This window comes from Pseudophryne corroboree, chromosome 1 (assembly GCF_028390025.1).
Source record: "Pseudophryne corroboree isolate aPseCor3 chromosome 1, aPseCor3.hap2, whole genome shotgun sequence".
Lineage (NCBI taxonomy): Eukaryota > Metazoa > Chordata > Amphibia > Anura > Myobatrachidae > Pseudophryne > Pseudophryne corroboree.
Window position 1 is genome coordinate 74,672,965 of NC_086444.1, and position 21,083 is coordinate 74,694,047.

Sequence of the window (21,083 nt, forward strand, 5' to 3'; positions counted from 1 at the left end):
TTGCTCCTATATAGGAAGCATGAGAATCCCAACTATAAGAGGTTACTTCTCTGACAATTACACGTAACTTCATATAGTTAGAATTATAATTTCTATCTACAGTCTATCTATCTACAGTATATATATATATATATATATATATATACCGGTATATATATATATATATATATATATATTTATCTATATATGATGGGGACACACACCAATATTTATCTTGCATCCGGCCAACTGGGATGAACTTACGCCACTGGCACTAGGCATCGGCAAACTAGGCAATGCTTAGGGTATTTGTAATGCCCAAGGGCACAAGCAGCTTCTGCTGAATAAAATGATATGCAGCATGCTTATATTCTGTGTGTGACTGCGGCTTTATCTGCATATGAAATGCCACATTAGAGTGCATTCCTGGAATTCACTGTAATGTAGCATTCTGTATGCAGATACAGCCACAGTCGCACACAGAATACAGGCATGCCCAGGCCCGCCATCAAGGGGGGGCGGGGCGGTGGGTACAGTGGCAGCTCCTGTTTGGCTGCCGGCTATGATTGGCTCTCGGCCGGCTCTCTGTAGTAAGAATATGTCCACGGCTCTCTCCTCCATGGCTGCCTGCCGATACGCAGGCAGGCAACTGACCTGGCTCCCTGATCCATCCTGACTGCAACCACCCGGGCCCCTACAAAAGGTTAAGTTTGGGGAGTGCAGGAATGGGACATTGTGTGGTGGTGGTGAGTGGGCCTTGTCTTGCGAGGGTCAGTCCTGGGCCCCATCATTTCTGATGGCAGCCTTGGGTATGCCACATATAATTTTAATAAGCAGAAGTTGCTTGTGTGTCCAAGTCACATAGCAATGCAAATAAGATGTTAGAGCTGGCCGGGAGCTGCCAGCTGACTCACCCCAGGCATCTCCTGCTGCATGGCATATTGAGACATCTGTATCCAAGCAGAGGCAGAGGTCACAGTGTTAGCAGACATGTGAGTGCTGTGTGCGGGTGGGTTGGTTGTGCAATAGTGTTCGGCATATGTGTAAGGGGCACTATGTGTGCATAAGGGCAATAATAAAGTGCGGCATATGTGTAAGGGACATTATGTGTATAAGGGCATTGCTAAAGGTTGGCATAATGTGTAAGGCGCATTATGTTTATAAGGACATTTAATAATGTCATATGTGTGAGGGGCATTACTGTGTGGTATGTGTATAAATGCATTACTAATGTGTGGCATTATGTGTATAAGGTGCTCTACTGTGTGGCGTAATGTGTACAAATTGCACTACTGTGTGGTCTAATGTGAAAAGAGCAATATAGTGTTGTGTAATGTGAATAAGGAGCAATTCAGTGTGATGTAATGTGAATAAGGGGCACTACTGTGAGGAGTAACGTATATTAGGTAAAGTGGTACTACTGTGTGATGTAACATGTAGAAGGGACACTATTGCATGATATAATGTGAATAAAGTTGCACTACTGTGTGGCATAATTTGAATTGGGGGTACTATTTTGTGGCATTGTGTCCCTCCTGGAGAGGGTCATGTTGGGAGGTATGCTGGAGGGTGAGTTGCAGGCAGTGTACAGCACTGGAGGGTGAGATGCAAGCAGTGTACAGCACTGTATGGTGAGTTGCAGGTAGTGTACAGCACTGGAGGGTGAGTTGCAGGCAGTGTACAGCACTGGAGGGTGAGATGCAGGCAGTGTACAGCACTGGAGGGTGAGATGCAAGCAGTGTACAGCACTGTACGGTGAGTTGCAGGTAGTGTACAGCACTGGAGGGTGAGTTGCAGGCAGTGTACAGCACTGGAGGGTGAGATGCAGGCAGTGTACAGCACTGTACGGTGAGATGCGGCCTGTGCACAGCACTGGGGGGTGAGATGCAGGCAGTGTACAGCACTGGAGGGTGAGATGCGGGCTGTGTACAGCACTGGAGGGTGAGTTACCGGCTGTGGTGGTCATTCCGAGTTGATCGTTCGTTATTTTTTTTTCGCAACGAAGCGATTAGTCTCTAATGCGCATGCGCAATGTCCGCAGTGCGACTGCGCCAAGTAAATTTGCTATGCAGTTAGGTATTTTACTCACGGCATTACGAGGTTTTTTCTTCGTTCTGCTGATCGTAATGTGATTGACAGGAAGTGGGTGTTTCTGGGCGGAAACTGGCCGTTTTATGGGTGTGTGCGAAAAAACGCTGCCGTTTCTGGGAAAAACGCGGGAGTGTCTGACGAAACGGGGGAGTGTCTGGGCGAACGCTGGGAGTGTTTGTGACGTCAAACCAGGAACGAAACTGACTGAACTGATCGCAGATGCCGAGTAAGTCTGGAGCTACTCAGAAACTGCTAAGAAGTGTCTATTCGCAATTCTGCTAATCTTTCGTTCGCAATTTTACTATGCTAAGATTCACTCCCAGTAGGCGGCGGCTTAGCGTGTGCAAAGCTGCTAAAAGCAGCTTGCGAGCGAACAACTCGGAATGAGGGCCAGTGTACAGGACTGGAGTGGACTAAACCACTGCAGCAGCATCATAGGGTGGAGGAGAGGGATGTAGCAGCTATAACATTCCTGCTGGCGGAATACACCACCTTTGTTACTGCTGGCCACTCCTTGCTTGTGACAGTGGCACTGTGCACAGCGGCGCTGGCGCGGATAGGCCACTAGGTGGCGCCGGAGAACCTCCAGCCTGCTGGTTTCAAACTGCAAACAAAAGACAAGAAAAGTACAAAGATCAGGACACGGAGTTATGTGAGGGGATCAGAAGCCGGCAAGTAGCAGTGAGGAGTGGGAGCAGAGGCAGGCAGGGTGCTCCTGAGCTGGGAGGCACATCGCCAGGCGGCATTACCAGCTCCCCTGCCCTCCTGTCATGTGCCAGGGATCAGGCACCTCTCCAGCCAGCAGCAGCAGCCTGTGGAATAGCCGAGGAAGCAGGAGAACACTGCTCTGGGTAAGGCACATTGTAGGGAACAGGGGGCTGAATGGGGTCATTGTGTTGGGACTATGCTGGAACTGGGGCTTGGTGCCTGGGCTGCAGACTCTACCCATCTTCTTGTGTCTGGACAATGAGGTATGAAGAGGGTGAGCTGCTGGGGGTAGAAAGAGGAAACTGCAGAGACCATATGGTTCAGAGGAGCACTGCCAGGCTGTAGGCAAATGGCTGGGAATTGCCCCCCATGTGCAGCCCAGTCATTACAATACAAGTATATAGGTCAGCCTAGCCAGCAATCATGTAACTCAGCTGCTGCAGAACATCTTAGCAGGCAACGTTTAGGATGATTGCAGAAGTTACTTGGAACCATGTCCCAGAGGTTCCAAAGATATTCTGCAGCAGCTCCTTGTTTTAGCCCCCAGCTGGGAATTCCTAGAGGTGCCAGGATGTCAATGTTACATTGCTGAATTGTGTTACATTCATGTGACATAATGTACAAGTTTTATTTGATGAAACTATGATCCCTGTAGTAAGCTCCAAGTCTTCAGTTAGATGTCACCAGGAGAACTGTCACTTACAGATGGCCATACTGTATGTACTCCTCTGCAACGCTTCTATATGTGACTTTTGATGCAGGCGATACACTAGGGTTTATATCCGAAACTACCAACTGTAAATATATAGACTTTTTAGAAACCTCTTTAAAGACCCCAAATGACTTTGGCTTATTTATTTATTTTGTATTTATTTTATTGTCATCTTGTGTCAGGCATCAGAGCGCGTCAGCTTGGCTGGGCTAATTACACAGAAAGTCAGACAGAACTGTGTGTGAGCAGTATTGAGAATAAATATTTTATTAAGGCATGTGCTGCTGTGTCATACGCTCAGGTATGTGGCAGTACTTTCCTAGCTACACCTTTTGTATAGTCATGTTCTACCATGCTTGCTGCAGGACCTGCTATAGGGCTACATTGTGCTGTACTCATTGCGGCGTTTGCTCTGCTCCGTGGCGGCCTAATGTTTGTGAAGCACCCTTTTAGGGCACTTTAGTTTTATTGATGATGTGGGAAATCCACTTCTATATGTTTGTGTTTAGTCCTTCCGCACTGGACACCTGCTTGCACAGCGCTGTGTTATATGAATGGAACGGTGTAAATAATACAGTATGGCATCTTAGTGAGAATGGCGCTTTTGGTGGTGGATATTAGTGGGGTAAGGCATAACTAAGTTAGTGTATGGCCTGCACTTGGCACAGGGGAAAGAGGAGAACAGAATAGGGTTCGTGTGAGCCTTCTATATAATTAGGCAAAATGGAGAGGAGACTCGGAGGCCTGGTATTTAATTCTGAGGGGTCACGGAGCATAAACAGTCCAGATTTATACGCATGGTGAGAAGACGTGTCCGTATTAATGGGATACTCAGGCCTCTTTCTCCTTTCACTCCACTGAATTTTTTTAATTAGAGTGGGGCTGACCCAGAGCGCACACAAGTTGGCCTTAAGGCGCTTATTTGTCATACGCTCAGTTGTTGGATCTCTGCGGCGAGGTTGCCACAATCTGTACGCTTTAGTTTCATAGACGTCTTCATTACCAGTGTGCACTTGCGCCAGCCTGTCCTTGGTGCAACAGATCCTCCTGAATCCAGGTGTAATTACACATGCATTAATAGCTGTTGCATGGACATGTCCTTGATAAACTATGCCTATGTTTCCCATTGCCACCCAGTTACACCCCTCCAGCTACAAGTGGAGGTACAACGGAGATTACGTACGGCTCTGTATTTCCCATACCTGCGCATGCTTATCGCTGGAGCACATGTGAGCGTAGAACGTATGGGTAGGGCATATTAAGCAGAAGCAAAAATAAATAAATTATCATTTAATCAAAGGCCCAGGGGGGTCAATCCGAAGTTGTTCGCTCGCTAGCAGTTTTTAGCAGCCGTGCAAACGCTATGCCGCCGCCCACTGGGAGTGTATTTTAGCTTGGCAGAAGTGCGAACGAAAGGATCGCAGAGCGGCTACAAAGTTTTTTTTTTTTGTGTGCAGTTTTAGAGTAGCTCAAAACCTACTCAGCGCTTGCGATGACTTCAGACTGTTCAGTTCCTGTTTTGATGTCACAAACACGCCCTGCGTTCGCCCAGCCACGCCTGCGTTTTTCCTGGCACGCCTGCGTTTTTTCGAACACTCCCTGAAACCGGTCAGTTGACACCCAGAAACGCCCACTTCATGTCAAACACTCTGCGGCCACCAGTGCGACTGAAAAGCTTCACTAGACCTTGTGTGAAACTACATCGTTCGTTGTACTAGTACGACGCGCGTGTGCATTGCGCCGCATGCGCAGAAGTGACGTTTCTTTACCTCATCGCTGCTCAGCGAATGAATGCAGCTAGCGATCAACTCGGAATGACCACCCATGACTTTTATTAAGGATAGTTGCCTACTGGCAGCACCACATCTCAAACGTCATGCTGTATGGTACCCAACACTTGCAGTCATGGGTGGGAGGCTTTGTGGATGGTTCACGTTTACATAGGACAGTCAGTATCCTATTTGGGTTCACTGTAAAGTATAGCTTCCGTGCCCATTTATGGGCAACAATTCAATTACCTGCTTCACCTACTGCAGGCTTATAGATCCCTGGTTAAGTGTCCACGGTTATTAAGTTACACCCTGAAGGGGCGATTTCTGTTCGCACCTCAGGAGGTAAGTAGGGCTTTCAGTACTTACTTCAGATGCTTGTGAGTGGTTAACCCATAGCTGTGGACACACGGTGGGTATTCAACTATCCGCCGGGTTTACATCGTGACTAATTGCCGGCAAAAATCCCTGTGGCACGGGGAAAGTCGCCAAAAAAACGGCATTCACACGCACAAATCCACTGATTCCGCGTAAAATGCGTAATCTTTTTTTTTTTTCCCTGCGCATGACCCGATTTAATTCCGAGGTTCAGTCCAACTCTGGTAAACCCCGCTAATTGAATAGGTCCGGCGCAGCAATTAGTGGCGGGATAAACCCAAACGCTAATTGAATTACCCCCTGTACATGGAAAATAGGGTTACCACACAAGCTTATAGGATGCTTATTGAATAGCTCTGTCCGTTAATCTCGGGGGCTGCAGCCGGGCTGTAAATCCCACGACTGTGCTAAAACAGCTAGTAATGTTTAATGCCAGTGTGTAATGAGCCTGATCTGTCATTCCCTGCTAGAGCTGGAAGATGTCTTGCTGTACCCTTAAGTGAGGAAGACACTTAAGTTCTACAGCTGTCTCCAAGTTCACTTCTAGAATGAAGACCAAGTTTACAGTCCTATTTAGAGTTATTAAGAGGCCTTAAACACGGTAATAAAACTGAGGATTCATGTCCCACCCTGTAAAATCTTTTACATCTGTGTATAATAATAATCGCATCCCGGCTTAGCTGTATAATCACACACCCAGAGACTACACAACAGTCTCTCCTGACTACAGGTTGCTGCCCAACTGTGATAAACAAGCTACAAAGCGTATATATACTGTATAATTATAGATATTATTTACCACTAACGCTCGGTGAATTGTTCCAATTGATGTTCAGTCATTTTGTACTTAAAGTATCATCCTATTAATGTGACATCCGGCATAGGGCTCTCACATGTCCTGACTAATGGGGCCCCAGACATAAACAAGAGATTCACCATCTCTGCAAGTTTCCCCCGAATTAACGATTCTTCAATCCAATCTTTATAACACAATCTCCTTAAATCATTTGCTCAAATTTTTCAATAACTGAAACTCCTCATTCAGCAAATTAATTTTGTTGCAGAATACATGACGGGGAGATGTATCAAGCCTTGGAGAGAGATAAAGTGGAGAATCAGCTACTTACTGCCATTTTACAGGCTGTGTTTTGAAAAGTGACAGGAGCTGATTGGTTGGTACTTTCTCTCTCTCTCTCTCCAAGACTTACTGTAATACATTTCACCCACAGTGCCACCAACTGTCTCTCTGGTACAGCTTCTCAAGTCATATTGAGCTTTTAGCTGTTGCAATTTTGTTATGTGTTCGACGCCTCTATATATCCACTGGCCAGTTATTAAGATGCAGATCAATAGTGCTGAGGGTCATAACCTTAAGAATAAAATAAAACAAGGATAGCTCTTATCTGTATATGTATATAATATATATATTAGCTTGAGTACCCGGCGTTTCCCTGGTTTTTAAGAATGTCTTTTTACAAAAATAAATGTAAATATTAAACACACAGTATAAATAACATTGTAGATAGCTGAATACCTGTGCTTCGCTACGGGATGAGGATGGTAAATTAGAATGATAGTTGTTTGTTAATTTACGTTGGTTGGAGATCTAGTATATAGGCATATCTTGCTTCCCTGACGCACTTTGTGTAGTGGCCGGACCCCTTTTTGGTCCCCCAAGGGACCCTGCTCTTCCCACTATACACCTCTCAGTCTGTGGCTTTCTGCTGCCTCCATTCCCCTCCTCACATCATGTCAGTGTCCGATCTTTTTACAGTTTGATATAGTGCAGCACATTATGTATCTTCTGATATACTCTGTGCTGCTGGGGGACCGTGCTACTTCCACTATATAACTGTCAGTGTGTGGGTTTGTGCTACCTCCAATCCCCTCCTCACATCATGTCACTGCCCCTGTCCCATGCAGCCCTGTCATCACTGACATATCACGCATGTCCTGATATACTCTGTGCTGCTGGCCCACCCCTAGGGGTGATAGGGGTGTGTTACCCCCACAGTGTTTGTTCCCAGAGTGTAAGTCATATGTGTACCAAGTTTGGTGTAAATTGCTTCAGGCATTCCAGACTTATGCTGTCTGCTGAAAATCTCTGTGCTGCGGAATCACCCCTAGGGGTGCTAGGGGTGTCTTACCCCCACAGTGTTTGTTGCCAGATTGTAAGGCAGATGTGTACCAATTTTTGAGTACATTGCTCCAGCAATTACAGAGTTATGTGGTTTCCTGATATACTCTGTGCTGCTGTCTGCCCCTATAGGGGTGCTAGGGATTTCTAATTGTTTTAGTTGCCTCCGCTGTGTTTTAATACGCTTGTATGTAAAATTTCACAATCTTCACTTGTAAACTGTGGATTTGTATAGAAATACAGACAGAAGGACACGTTTTCACTTTTTTTATATTAGATAATTTGGTAAAATGTACTGTATGAAGTTACGGAGGAGATACAGTTCTTGGAATGTCATATATCAGAGGTTCCCAAACACGGTCCTCAAGGCACCCCAACGGTCCTGGTTGTAAATGTATCCATACTTGGCCACAGGTGACTTAGGGGCACATGTATTAAGCCTGTAGAAGTGATAAATGGAAGGTGATAACGCACCAGCCAATCAGCTCCTAACTGTCATTTTTCAAACCCTTAATGATTGGCTGGTGCGTTATCACCTTGCGCTTATGATTGCTTTATCCCTTCTCCCGGCTTCATACATCTGCTCCTGTATTAGCACCTTAGTCGATTTGATTTAACCATCTCTGCTGAGCCATGGATATACCTAAAACCTGGACTGTTGGGGTGCCTTGAGGACCGCCGTGGGGAACCTCTGTGACATACAGTATATTGTTCCTCGCTGCACATTGCCAAATAATTTAGTAACATCCTGCAGTCACCAGAAGCCACCGGACAGGACATGTGGAATATAACATTTGGCTATTCCTTCTTTCTGACCTCATTAAAATAAACGTGGATTATCCTGACCTCTCATCTGCCTGCTGGGACATTTTATCAGCCCTTTGTAATGCCATCTGGCTGACCGGTGATTATCAGCCGCTCTCGTATTAAATATGTGGTGGAATAGGGTGTATGATTCCTCATTGACACACCTATTAAATCCTATATACATGAAGTGCAAATATATATTTACCAACATACAGTACCAGGGGCACGGAGAAGACTGTTAATTATTAACGCCCCATCACTGCTATACTGTAACTTAGATTTAAAAACAAGAAAACAGTTATTTATTTCTATCTCGCCAGTGCTGCGGGCTGATGCCCCTCTGGCCTGGGGATTCTGCCCTGGGGCGGAATGGGATAACACATTGCTTCACTTGACCCAAATTTATAGAGGTGCCATATTATTTTTTTCATTCAAAAATGTACTTCTTGTCTGGAGTGGTCTGTTCTCATTATTCTGATCTATAATGGAACTGTACAACCATTTTTTGGGGCAGTTTTGTTAAATGGGCTCCTCTAACCTTTTTGGACATTGGAACAATGCAATAAGTACACACCGTACAGTTGTATATTATATATTACATACTGTTCCTTCCCAACTTTGTGCTGATGTAAAGCGGGAATTAGGAGGTGTGGCTAGGGGGTGTGGCCTCATGGGAATGCTGCGAAGGCAAGCCTACTCCCATCTTTGTCACTATGGGGGTATGCCCAGCGGGAAATGCTCCGTGTTTCCTGTCCATCTCTCCCGCACAGCATCTATATACCGCTGCTCTGCTAAAGCAGAAAGTGAAAGTAGTCCCTCAAGCCTTCAGTTGTACCACCTGATCATTCCTCCTTTGTTGTTCTACCTTTATAATGCCTGTTTAAAAGGGGTGGTGTACAGTATACCGGCTGTTGGAATCCCGGCGCACAGTATACCGGCGCCGGAATCCCGACAACCGGCATACCGACACCTTTTCTCCCTCTTAGGGGTCCCCGACCCCTATGGAAGGAGAATAGATTGCTCATTTGCGCTCGCCCCGCTGTCGGCAAGCTGGCGGTCGGGATCCTGGCGCCGGTATGCTGGCCGCCGGGAACCCGGCCGCTGACAACTCATACTACACCCTTTAAAAGTCCTGCTTGTATATTATTACGTATAGGCATGCGCTCCCGGGTCATTATCCGGGCCTCCAAAAATACTGTATGAGTGGGCAAGTCATCTGTAGCCCGCTTGCCCCGTGTCCACGAGTAAAATTGATGGTCCAGTCGACCAGTGACGCCATTCACTGTGAATTGAGTCATCATAACTCAGACCCTGCTTCAGAATGCCAGTAATCATGGAGTTGTAGAGTTGGGAGCCTAGCCACAATAATACACTTGCGCCCGGCACACGTAACCCACTTGCTCTTGACAACCCACCTCCCCTGCAGTGCCAGCCTAATTGACCCTCCCAAAGGTTGGCAAGTATGCATATACAGTAGGTGTCTTTTTCATTGAATAAATGAATTCATTTACCCTTAATTTTAGTAGTAACTTAGTGTGTGTGGCACTTTTTAAGGTTAAAGAGCCACCAACCAGGTTACCTATCGCTGTGTTACAAGCAGTTACTCTCCATCGGTTAATTTACATTGTCAGGCATGGGTTGAGTACAGGATGCCGGAAGTTAGAATTCTGACAACGGCATCCCGACAGCCTAACCTCCCCACCCCACAGTCTAACCCTTACCCTCCCCCAGAGCCTAACACTTCCGTCCTAGCCTAACCCTAACACTCCCTTCCCTCAGCCTAACCCTAACCCTCCCTTCCCGCAGCCTAACACTTTCTCCCCACAGCCTAACCCTAACCCCTCCCTCCCCGCAGCCTAACCCTAACCCCTCCCTCCCCACAGCCTAACACTTTCTCCCCACAGCCTAACTTCCCCACCCCACAGTCTAACCCTAACCCTCCCCCAGAGCCTAACACTTCCTTCCTGCAGCCTAACCTAACCTTCCGTCCGAGCCTAACCCTCCCTCCCTCCCCGCAGCCTAACACTTTCTCCCCAAAGTCTAACCCTAACCCTCCCCCAGAGCCTTACACTTCCTTCCTGCAGCCTAACCTAACCTTCCGTCCTAGCCTAACCCTAACACTCCCCGCAGCCTAACACTTTCTCCCCACAGCCTAACCCTAACCCCTCCCTCCCCACAACCTAACCCTAACCCCTCCCTCCCTCCCCACAGCCTAACCCTCCCTCCCCACAGCCAAACCCTAACCCTCCTTCCCCGCAGCCTAACTCTAACCCCTCCCTCCCTGCAGCCTAACCCTAACCCCTCCCTCCCCGCAGCCTAACCCTAACCCCTCCCTCCCCACAGCCTGACCCTAACCTCTCCCTCCCCGCAGCCTGACCCTAACCCCTCCCTCCCCGCAGCCTAACCCTAACCCCTCCCTCCCCACAGCCTAACCCTAACCCTCCCTCCCCGCAGCCTAACACTTTCTCCCCACAGCCTGACCCTAACCCCTCCCTCCCCACAGCCTAACCCTCCCTCCCCGCAGCCTAACCTTAACTCCTCCCTCCCCGCAGCCTAACCCCTCCCTCCCCACAGCTTAACCCTCCCTCCCCGCAGCCTAACCCTCCCTCTCCCCACAGCCTGACCATAACCTCTCCGGTATACTTGTGTCCGGGATTCTCGCGTCGGCATTCTGACTGCTGTGATACCAACTACATCCCGTCAGTCTACACCCTACAAGAGACTCCTACATAAATGTGTAACTCTCACAGGAGAGACACTTTACGATGCACAGGGCACAAGACAAATCCCTGGATTACAGGTTATTTAGATAATTAGCAGGACTCTTGCTTAAGGCAATTAGAGATCAGCATTAACTGATAACCCAGTTTATGCCATGGGTTTCTCTCTGCTTATATGATACTTGTTTATCTAGACTGTATTACAGGGATCTTGTAAAATCTAATATAATGTTTCTGTAAAATAATGAGTTTGATATGAAACAATGCTGGTATTATGGTTTATAAGGTGCCACAATACGCCTCACATACAACGAGGAAGTACAGCATTGTGCATAAACTGTACAGGTCATAGAAGCAAAAGACAGAACACACAAAGGCACAATATAAAATAAATTCCAGAAGCATAGATGCAATAAGGCCAAGAAATGAAGCATAATATGTATAATGGGGGTAATTCAGATCTGATAGCAGCAGCAAATTTGTTAGCTAATGGGCATAACCATGTGCACTGCAGGGGGGGGCAGATATAACATGTGCAGAGAGAGTTAGATTTGGGTGGGTTATTTTGTTTCTGTGCAGGGTAAATACTGGCTGCTTTATTTTTACACTGCAATTTAGGTTTCAGTTTGAACACACCCCACCCAAATCTAACTCTCTCTGTACATGTTATATCTGCCCCACCTGCACTGCACATGGGGGGTAATTCTGAGTTGATCGCAGCAGGAACTTTGGGGGTAATTCCAAGTTGATCGCAGCAGGAATTCTGTTAGCAACTGGGCAAAACCATGTGCACTGCAGGGGAGGCAGATTTAACATTTGCAGAGAGAGTTAGATTTGGGTGTGGTGTGTTCAATCTGCAATCTAATTTGCAGTGTAAAAATAAAGCAGCCAGTATTTACCCTTGACAGAAATAAAATAACCCACCCAAATCTAACTCTCTCTGCAAATGTTATATCTGCCTCCCCAGCAGTGCACATGTTATATTTGCCCCCCCCCCCCCCCCCCCCTGCAGTGCACATGGTTTTGCCCAACTGCTAAAAAATGTCCTGCTGCGATCAACTTGGAATTACCCCCTTTGTTAGCAGTTGGGCAAAACCATGTGCACTGCAGGGGGGGGGGGGGGGGGGCAAATATAACATGTGCAGAGAGAGTTAGATTTGGGTGGGTTATTTTGTTTCTTGGCTGCTTTAGTTTTACACTGCAGTTTAGATTGCAGATTGAACACACCCCACCCAAATCTAACTCTCTGCACATGTTATATCTGCCTCCCCTGCAGTGCACATGGTTTTGCCCAATTGCTAACAAACTTGAGGCTGCGATCAACTCAGAATTTCCCCCCATGGTTTTGTCCATTAGCTAACAAATTTGCTGCTGCGATCAGATCTAAATTGGGCCCAGAATACATAACATACACAAGGCATGCAAGAAGCCTACAACAAGACCAGGGTGAGGTATTGAAGGTCGACAGTGTCTATGTCGACCACTATTGGTCGACAGGTTATCTAGAACGACATGGTCTAGGTCGACTGGTCAAAAGGTCGACATGAGTTTTTAAATCTTCTTTTGGTGTCGTTTTCGCCAGTACAGTGACCGGGAACCCAAACTTCGGGCAAGGTGCCTCACTCCGCTACCGCTGCGCACGGCACAGGTTACCGTTCCCAATTGTAGTCCACGTGGATCGTAAAGTATGAAAAAGTAAAAAAAAATAAAAAAGATGTCGACCTCTTGACCTAGAACATTTCTAACTAGAGTCCCTGTCGACCTAGTTACTGTCGACTAATAGTGGTCGACCTAGACACTGTCGACCTAAGTCTTGTCGACCTAGAGACGGGATACCCAAGGCCATGCTTACTTATAGCCTTTAACTTGTTAACTGATGCGCTTTGTATTTTGGAGATCTAACCTCCATGACTCCAGGGCGTCTTGGCGTGCGACTGTGATCTCTAATGCATAAAACATGAAGCCAGCGTTGCAGCTACGGACACAGCAGCAACGTTGGACACAGTGGTTGGATTTTTTTTTCAGAGCCATACTGTGAACGTGTCCAGATTCCGTATGTAGAGAGTCGGAGTTACGATTGAGACGCACAGTCTCAGAAATCTTTTGAAAATATATTGGGGGGTGACTGGGAGGTGGCTTAGCGGGTGTACGGAGATGGCTCATTTTATTGGCGTGTCACTTATAGGGGTTGCGTACAGTGACGCATTGTCATTCATATATGGCCCGCATGCATACAGACAATCTGCCCCTCATGTAGGCTGCTGCACGTTTTGATGGTGCCACTGATGGTGGGTCTATGGACACACCAACTGTAATTCTGGGGAACATTTACTAAGCAGTGACAAGAGCGGAGAAGTGAGCCAATAGAGAAGTTGCCCATGGCAACCAGTCAGCACTGAAGTAACATCTATAATTTGCATACTATAAAATTATACAGAGCTGCTGATTGGTTGATGGGGCAACTTCTCCACTCTTATCACTGCTTAGTAAATGTCCCCCTAAGTGTTTAAAGGCGCCCAAAGGGGGTGTATTCGTCCTTGCGCATACAGATGTACACCAGGAGGGGCTTGTAGCAGTATTAGCATAAAGTCGCAGAAGCAATACCGGCATAAGACGCACACACGGAGGCTGCAGCACCCAACTCTGGCCCGACATGCGGAATATGATGTACAGTATTAATTGTAATCGGAGAAATAGATCTATAGGACGGAGTGTTTTCAATTGCAGTGGTGCCGCCGTGGGTGTGGTGGGGCATCAAATTGATTTTCCTGTCCAAATGTGTTCCGCCATCCATTATCCCCCACAACGATCATCTTCACATAACTAGTGGACCCTGCATTCATGTTCTCCCAGTCATCTAGAAGTTAGAACACAAGATATATGTATAATTTTTCCAGCCGGTTCCCATTTGTGTGATTCATGAGGAAACATACTATAGATGCCATTTTTTCTCTATTACATCTGAGGCAATATGCTAGCTCCTGTAATGGTTTCCGGCATCCGGGAGTCAGAGGCTATCTGTGTGGTGCTCTGGTTTATTGCACATATTAATATAATGACTTAATAAGAGAATGGATGTGAAATGCAGTGAATGTACCATGTGAGATTATGTGTGCCTGACATAGGCTACGTGAGGGGATTTCTGCCTCTGTGTGCTGGGTTGTCCGTTTCGGATTTGGTGTGTCATCCTGTCCAATTAGCACATGAGTCACTGGAACTTTTTTTTTCCCTCTCTGGTTCCTGTGGCGGCCCGCAGGGAGAGTTTTTATTTTTATTTTATTTAATGTTGGCTTTAATCATTTTCCTGGAATCCTATTAAACACATTTCACAATCACAAATTTTACTGTGTGGAAAAAGAGCCGCAATTATTCAATGCGAAGATTTGAATGAATGTTTTGTATTAAATTTTAATTTATTTTCTTTGAGGAATTTTACGCTTTGTTTTGGTCTTCTGTTTGCCCTTAGAGTGTACCTGACTCCGATGTGCTGTGGGGTCGGCCATTTTAGGTCCTGAGGGGATGTGTTTGATAAAGCAGCCTATGAAGTCTCCAGCAACCAGTGAGCACTAGCATTTTACCCATACCCCTCTGTGGGTCAGATGTACTAACACTTGGATAGTGATAAAGGGGTATATTCAATAAGAGTCAGATCCATTCCGACATGCAGTTGTCGGAATGGATACGACAACCCCTATTCAATGGACAGCCAAAAACGACTGTCGGATTTGGCCGTACACAGGGTCCTGTCCTGCCGCTGCTGTCAGAAGCTGTCGATGCGCTGACAGCAGCGGTGGGGGGGGGGGGTCAGAATGCGGCGGCGGGCGGATTAATGGGGGCGGGAAGCGGGGGTAAGCTGGACGGCGGCAGGGGGAGCTGAGATTGGAGGCCGGCGGGGGGACATGTCTGCGGTGGTGGGGAGAGGCACTGCAGGGAGAGAGAGAGGTGCTCTCTCCCTGCAGCGCCTCCCCCCACCACCGCAGACATGTCCCCCCGCCGCCAGCTCCCCCTGCTGACAGCTGATCTCAGCTCCCCCAGCCGCCCGCCGCACCGCTCCCCGCGGGATGTACTAACCTGTCCCGCCGCGTTAGCTGTGCATGTGTAAACAAGGAGCAAATAGCAGGGCCGGAGGGGGGGGGGAGAAGGCAAGGGGAGGTGGAGACAGTAGGTTACCGTGGAGAATATCAGGGGAGTGCAGAGTAAAGCAGTTAACGTGGCAGGACAGGTTCATCCCGTCTGTCTCCTCACCTCAATCCGACTTGATTTCAAGTCGGATTGAGTTTGTCGGAAAGGGGGCCAAAACCTGTCGGATTTGGCCCCCTTTCCGACAGAAGCAAGCGGATCAGCGGCTATTTCGCCGATCCACGTGTTTTCCGACAAGTTGGGAATTCCTGACTTGTCGGGGAAAAAAACTGCCTCTAATGATTACGTCAGAACCCCTTCCGACCTATTTCTGTCGGAAGCTGACGTCTTTCCGACAAGACGGCAGCTTCCGACAGTTATTGAATATGCCCCAAAGTGGAGAGAAAGAAATTAGCAAACAGTCAGCTCCAAACTGCCATGTTACAGGCTGTGTTTTAAAATGAGCTGATTGATTAGAAGGGGTCTTTTTACTAAGCGGGGCATGTACTAAGCAGTGATAAAAGTGGAGAAGTGAGCCAGTGGAAAAGTTGCCCATGGCAACCAATCAGCATTGATGTAACATTTATAATTTGCATACTATAAAAGTATACAGAGCAGCTGATTGGTTGCCATGGGTAACTTCTCCACTGGGTCACTTCTCCACTTTTATCACAGCTTAGTACATCTACCCCTAAGCCTTGGATGGAGATAAAGTACCAGCCAATCAACTCATAACTGTCATTTCTCTTACGTCCTAGAGGATGCTGGGGATTCCGTAAGGACCATGGGGTAAAGACGGGCTCCGCAGGAGACATGGGCACCTAAAAGAACTTTCTAGTATGGTGTGCACTGGCTCCTCCCTCTATGCCCCTCCTCCAGACCTCAGTTAGATCTTGTGCCCAGAGGAGATAGGGTGCATTACAGGGAGCTCTCCTGAGTTTTCTGTGAAAAATTTTTTGTTAGGTTTTCTATTTTCAGGGAGCTCTGCTGGCAACAGACTCCCTGCATCGTGGGACTGAGAGGAGAGAAGCAGACCCACTTCTTAAGAGTTTGAGGGCTCTGCTTCTTAGGCTACTGGACACCATTAGCTCCAGAGGGAGTCGGAACACAGGTCTCACCCTGGAATTCGTCCCGGAGCCGCGCCGCCATCCTCCTCACAGATGCCGGAAAAAAGAAGCCGGGTGAGTATTAGAAAAGAAAGAAGACGTTAGGCGGCAGAAGACTTCAGATCTTCCTGAAGTAAGCGCGCAGCAGTAAGCTGCGCGCCATTGCTCCCACATAACACACACACACACATGGCACTGATGGGTGCAGGGCGCAGGGGGGGCGCCCTGGGCAGCAATAAACCTCGTTTTGGCACAAAAGGATGTTATTAGGCTGCTGAGGCAATAAATAAACGATTCTCCGCCATTATTTTCAGATACAGAACGGGACCAAAGCCCGCCGCTGGAGGGGGCGGAGCTTGATCCCTCAGCACTAACCAGCGCCATTTTCTCCACAGAAGCTGCAGAGAATGCTGGCTCCCCGGACTCTCCCCTGCTGAAGAGCTCAGAGGGCTGAAAAAAGAGAGGGGGGCACATAATTGGTGCAGTGAGTGGGGGAAATCAATATATATATATATATATATATATATATATATATATATACATACATACATACATACATACATACATACATACATACATCTCCTATATAATAGCCCTATTCTGTGACCTTGTGATTCATTTGCTAACGCTGGGCGGAGTCACAACAGTGGGCGGAGTTATTCAAATGAGTCACAGAGATCTGGCCAAATCTACAGGAGACTAGGAGCAGAAGCAGATAGCATGGGCATTGGGCATGTCACAGGCAGGGGTGCATACCTCCCAGCTTTCTGCAGGAGCTTTCTCCAGGCAGAAGGAGGGAAACACACTCGGCGAAAAGGGGGCGTGGCTTCACGGGAGGGCCCCCGTTTTCGTCAGTGAGGGGGCTTGCCCAGCGCTCTGTGAGCTGCTGGCATGCCCCCAGGGGCTGATTATAAGTCCGGGGGGCACAGGGCACTTGAGACAGGGGAGCCCTATCTCATTGCTGTGCCTGCTGTGGGTTGGGGGCGTGGCCTAATTGCGGCCCGCGCGGCCACGCCCCCTTGTGTAAATTCCGATTTTTATTTTTTTTATGGGATTTTGACCCCTCAGCTAGGGCTAAATCCAGAGGAGGTGGTCGCTCCCCCTACACACCCGCACAGGGAGAAGAAAGCAGGGAGACTGCTGCCTCCCTGCAACACCACAGACCTGCCAATATGCAGCAGCGTGTGCTGACTGTAGCACAATGCTGCCGCTGTTGCTGGCAGGACGGGGGGAGCTTCTGAGCTGGGACAGAGCTACTCCAGCCGGGGGGCCCCCTAAAACTGTGGGGCCGACGGTACGTATCCCCTGGCCACCCCCCCCCCTTAATCCGGCTCTGCTGCTGGAACCCCCCCCGTAATCCGTACCCCCTGATGCCCCCTCTCCCTCTGTCTCCACTATTCACCGCTGCTCTGCTAAGCAGAACAGCGAGTACAGGAGCTTTCCAACTGCCCCCCCCACCGCCGGACACTGCGACCCGCGGGTGGGACAGCGGGACAGACCCCAAAAAATGGGACTGTCCCGCGAAAATCGGGACATTTGGGAGGTATGGGGGTGTGTGAGGGGTATGTCATACAGACAGACGGGCACCGGCTCACTGTGTGCTTGACCCCCCACATCGGCATACTCAGCATGGTCTCTCTGGTGCGGAGGAGCGTCACTTTCTGACACACTCCACGCTTCTTAGCTGCAGTTTAGTGGGGCACCTGCCGCTGTGCAGGTTCCATACTGCCTCTGTTATCTCCAGCCCCGGCAACCCCACCGCTAGCTGCAGCGCTGCCACCCGCAGTGGAGTGCGCCCAGCTCATTCACACACTTTAGCTGGCGGGTAGCGCTGCAGAAATCCGAGCTGCTTGCAGGCTCTGACCCACTCCTCCCTCCAGCCGCAGCGTCTCCTGGGAGCTAACCAGTCACTCCCAGTCTCCCCTTACCACAGTGCCCGGAAGCCGTGAGGTCCGCGCCACGTGCATGCTATGACCCCCTCCTCCCTCCAGCCGCAGCATCTCCTGGGGGCTAACCAGTCATTTCCAGTCTCACCTTACCACAGTGCCCGGCAGCTGCGCGAGGTCTGCTGTGTGTGACTGAGGAGGGGGGGAGGGATGCGGACTGGCAGAGAAAGCAGGACTCCAGCCTGAGAGAGTCAGCCATGCCAAGTCTCCAGCAGCAGCAGATCCCAACAGGTTGGAATGGAACAGCAGCAGCCAGCAGCAGTGACTCCGGTAAGACACATCTGTCTGTCACCACTGTTTTGTCCCTAATACCAATCTCTCCCGTGCCCTGTGTTCTGTCATGTCCCTGTCACCCCTGGCCTTGCCCTGCCACCCTTATTCTGGCCCTTTCACCCTTATCCTGGCCCTGTTACCCCTATGCTGGCCCTGTTACCCCTATCCTGGCCCTGTCACCCCTGTGCTTGCCCTGTCAACCCTATACTGGCCCCGTCACCCCTGTCCTGGTCCTGCCGCCCCTACCCTGGCCCTGTCACCCCTATCCTGTCCCTATCATTTCTGTCCTGGCCCCGTCACCCCTGTCCTGGCCCCGTCACCCCTGTCCTGGCCCCGTCAACCCTGTACTGACCCCGTCACCCCTGTCCTGGCCCTGTTACTGCATACCCTCCAACTACCTTTTATGGCATGTACAGTACCCGCAGCGCCTCCAGACCTCTCCCCAATGCACTACACCTCCGCACCTTCCCCTCCACCACATGCGGCACTCCACCCCTCCCCCACATACTGTGCCTCCAGACCCCCTACACCACCCGTGGATCCCACTCCTCCACCCCTTCACCACCCACAGCACCTCCAGGCCCCTTCCACCATTCACCCCCCTTATACGTCTCCCCCCACACCTGCCCCCCTCCACCCGCAGCATCTGCAGACACCCTCCTCCATCAGCGGTCCCCCCCTCACCCACCCCTCCCCCACCAATGGCACCCCCGCACCTGCCCCTCCACCACCTGCAGCACCTCCGGACCTCCTTTCCCATCCGCAGCAACACCCGTACCTGCCCCTACCCTACCCATGGTGCCTGCGGTCCCCTACCCAACCCCCGGCACACCCATCCCACAGCACCTCCGGAACCCTTCACCCATCCACAACATCCCCACCCCTGCCCCTCCCCCACATGCAGTGCCTCCGGACCCCTCCCCCATCTGCATCCCCCACTCCTCTGCCCCTCCCCCACGCGCAGCACCTCCCGAACCTTCCCCATCCGGGCCCCACCCCCACTTCTGCCTCCCCTCCACCCGCAGCATCTACAGACACCATCCGCAGTCCCCCCCCGCACCCGCTACATTCTGTACATCGTGCCCTGCAGGTGCTGTTCACGCCGTCGCAAGGGGCTGCGCCTCCTTCACCATCGCACGCCCTTTCATTGTGCAATATTTAACCACTAACAAAGGAATGCAGGTAATACTCCATATAATACAAATATTAAACCCCAGAAAGGCATGCAAGGGTTAAGGGGGCGTAGCCCCTTGCGACGGTGTGAAGAGCGCCCGTAGGGCGCGATGAAGCACCTAGTACATACATACATACATACATACATACATACATACATACGCTGTCTGGGTTTTCCTGGGTCAGTTTGGCGCTGGTGTGTGCTGGCATACTCTCTCTCTGTCTCTCCAAAGGGCCTTCTTTAGGGAATTGTCCCCTTATAGTTATATCCCAGTGTGTGTGGGGTGTCGGTACGTGTGTGTCGGCATGTCTGAAGCGGAAGGCTTATCCAAAGAGGAGGTGGAACAGATGAGTGGGTCACAGTCGGCGGTGCCGACTCAGGATTGGATGGATATGTGGCATATGTTAAATGAAAGTGTAGCTTCACTACATAAAAGACTGGACAAAGCAGAGTCCAGGGTGACGACAGGTGTTCAATCTACGGATGGCACCGACTCACAGGACCCGGCAGGGTCTCAGAAACGTCCCTTCTCACAAATAGGGGACATAGATACCGACACGGACTCTGATTCCAGTGTCGACTATGATGAAGCAAGATTGCACACCAGGGTGACAAAAAGTATTCAGTGCATGATTATTGCAATAAAAGATGTTTTACGTATCACTGATGAGCCCTCGGTGCCCGACACGAGGATAAACATGTTTAAGGGAAGGAAACAGGTTATGAATTTTCCTCCTTCCCATGAACTAAATGAGTTATGTGAAAAAGCTTGGGAAACTCCAGATAAGAAGCTGCAGATTCCCAAAAGGGTTCTTATGGCATACCCTTTCCCTACACAGGACAGGGTACGTTGGGAATCCCCTCTCACAGTGGACAAAGCCTTAACACGCCTTTCCAAGAAGGTGGCGCTACCCGTCCCCTGACACAGCGGCCCTCAAGGACCCTGCGGACCGCAGGCAGGAGACTACATTAAAGTCTATTTACACACATACTGGTACTTTGCTTAGACCGGCAATTGCGTCGGCATGGGTATGTAGTGCAGTAGCAGCGTGGACAGATACCCTGTCAGCTGACCTTGATACCCTTGATAGGGATACAATTATGTTAACATTAGCTCATATTAAGGACGCAGTCTTATATATGAGGGACGCTCAAAGAGACATT

At 49.2% G+C, this 21,083-nt stretch overlaps 1 protein-coding gene across 2 annotated transcripts in view; it reads left to right on the forward strand.

The window, feature by feature from the left end:
- The first annotated feature begins 2,628 nt into the window (after window positions 1-2,628).
- The window catches only part of RAI14 (retinoic acid induced 14), a 275,686-nt gene continuing 257,231 nt past the window's right edge, over window positions 2,629-21,083 (forward strand). The window contains exon 1 of one of the 2 annotated variants that reach the window (XM_063960665.1): window positions 2,629-2,921. The gene's annotated coding sequence lies outside the window, so the exon portion shown is untranslated. The remainder of the gene's footprint in view (window positions 2,922-21,083) is intronic. The other variant, XM_063960657.1, reaches the window with a different exon arrangement.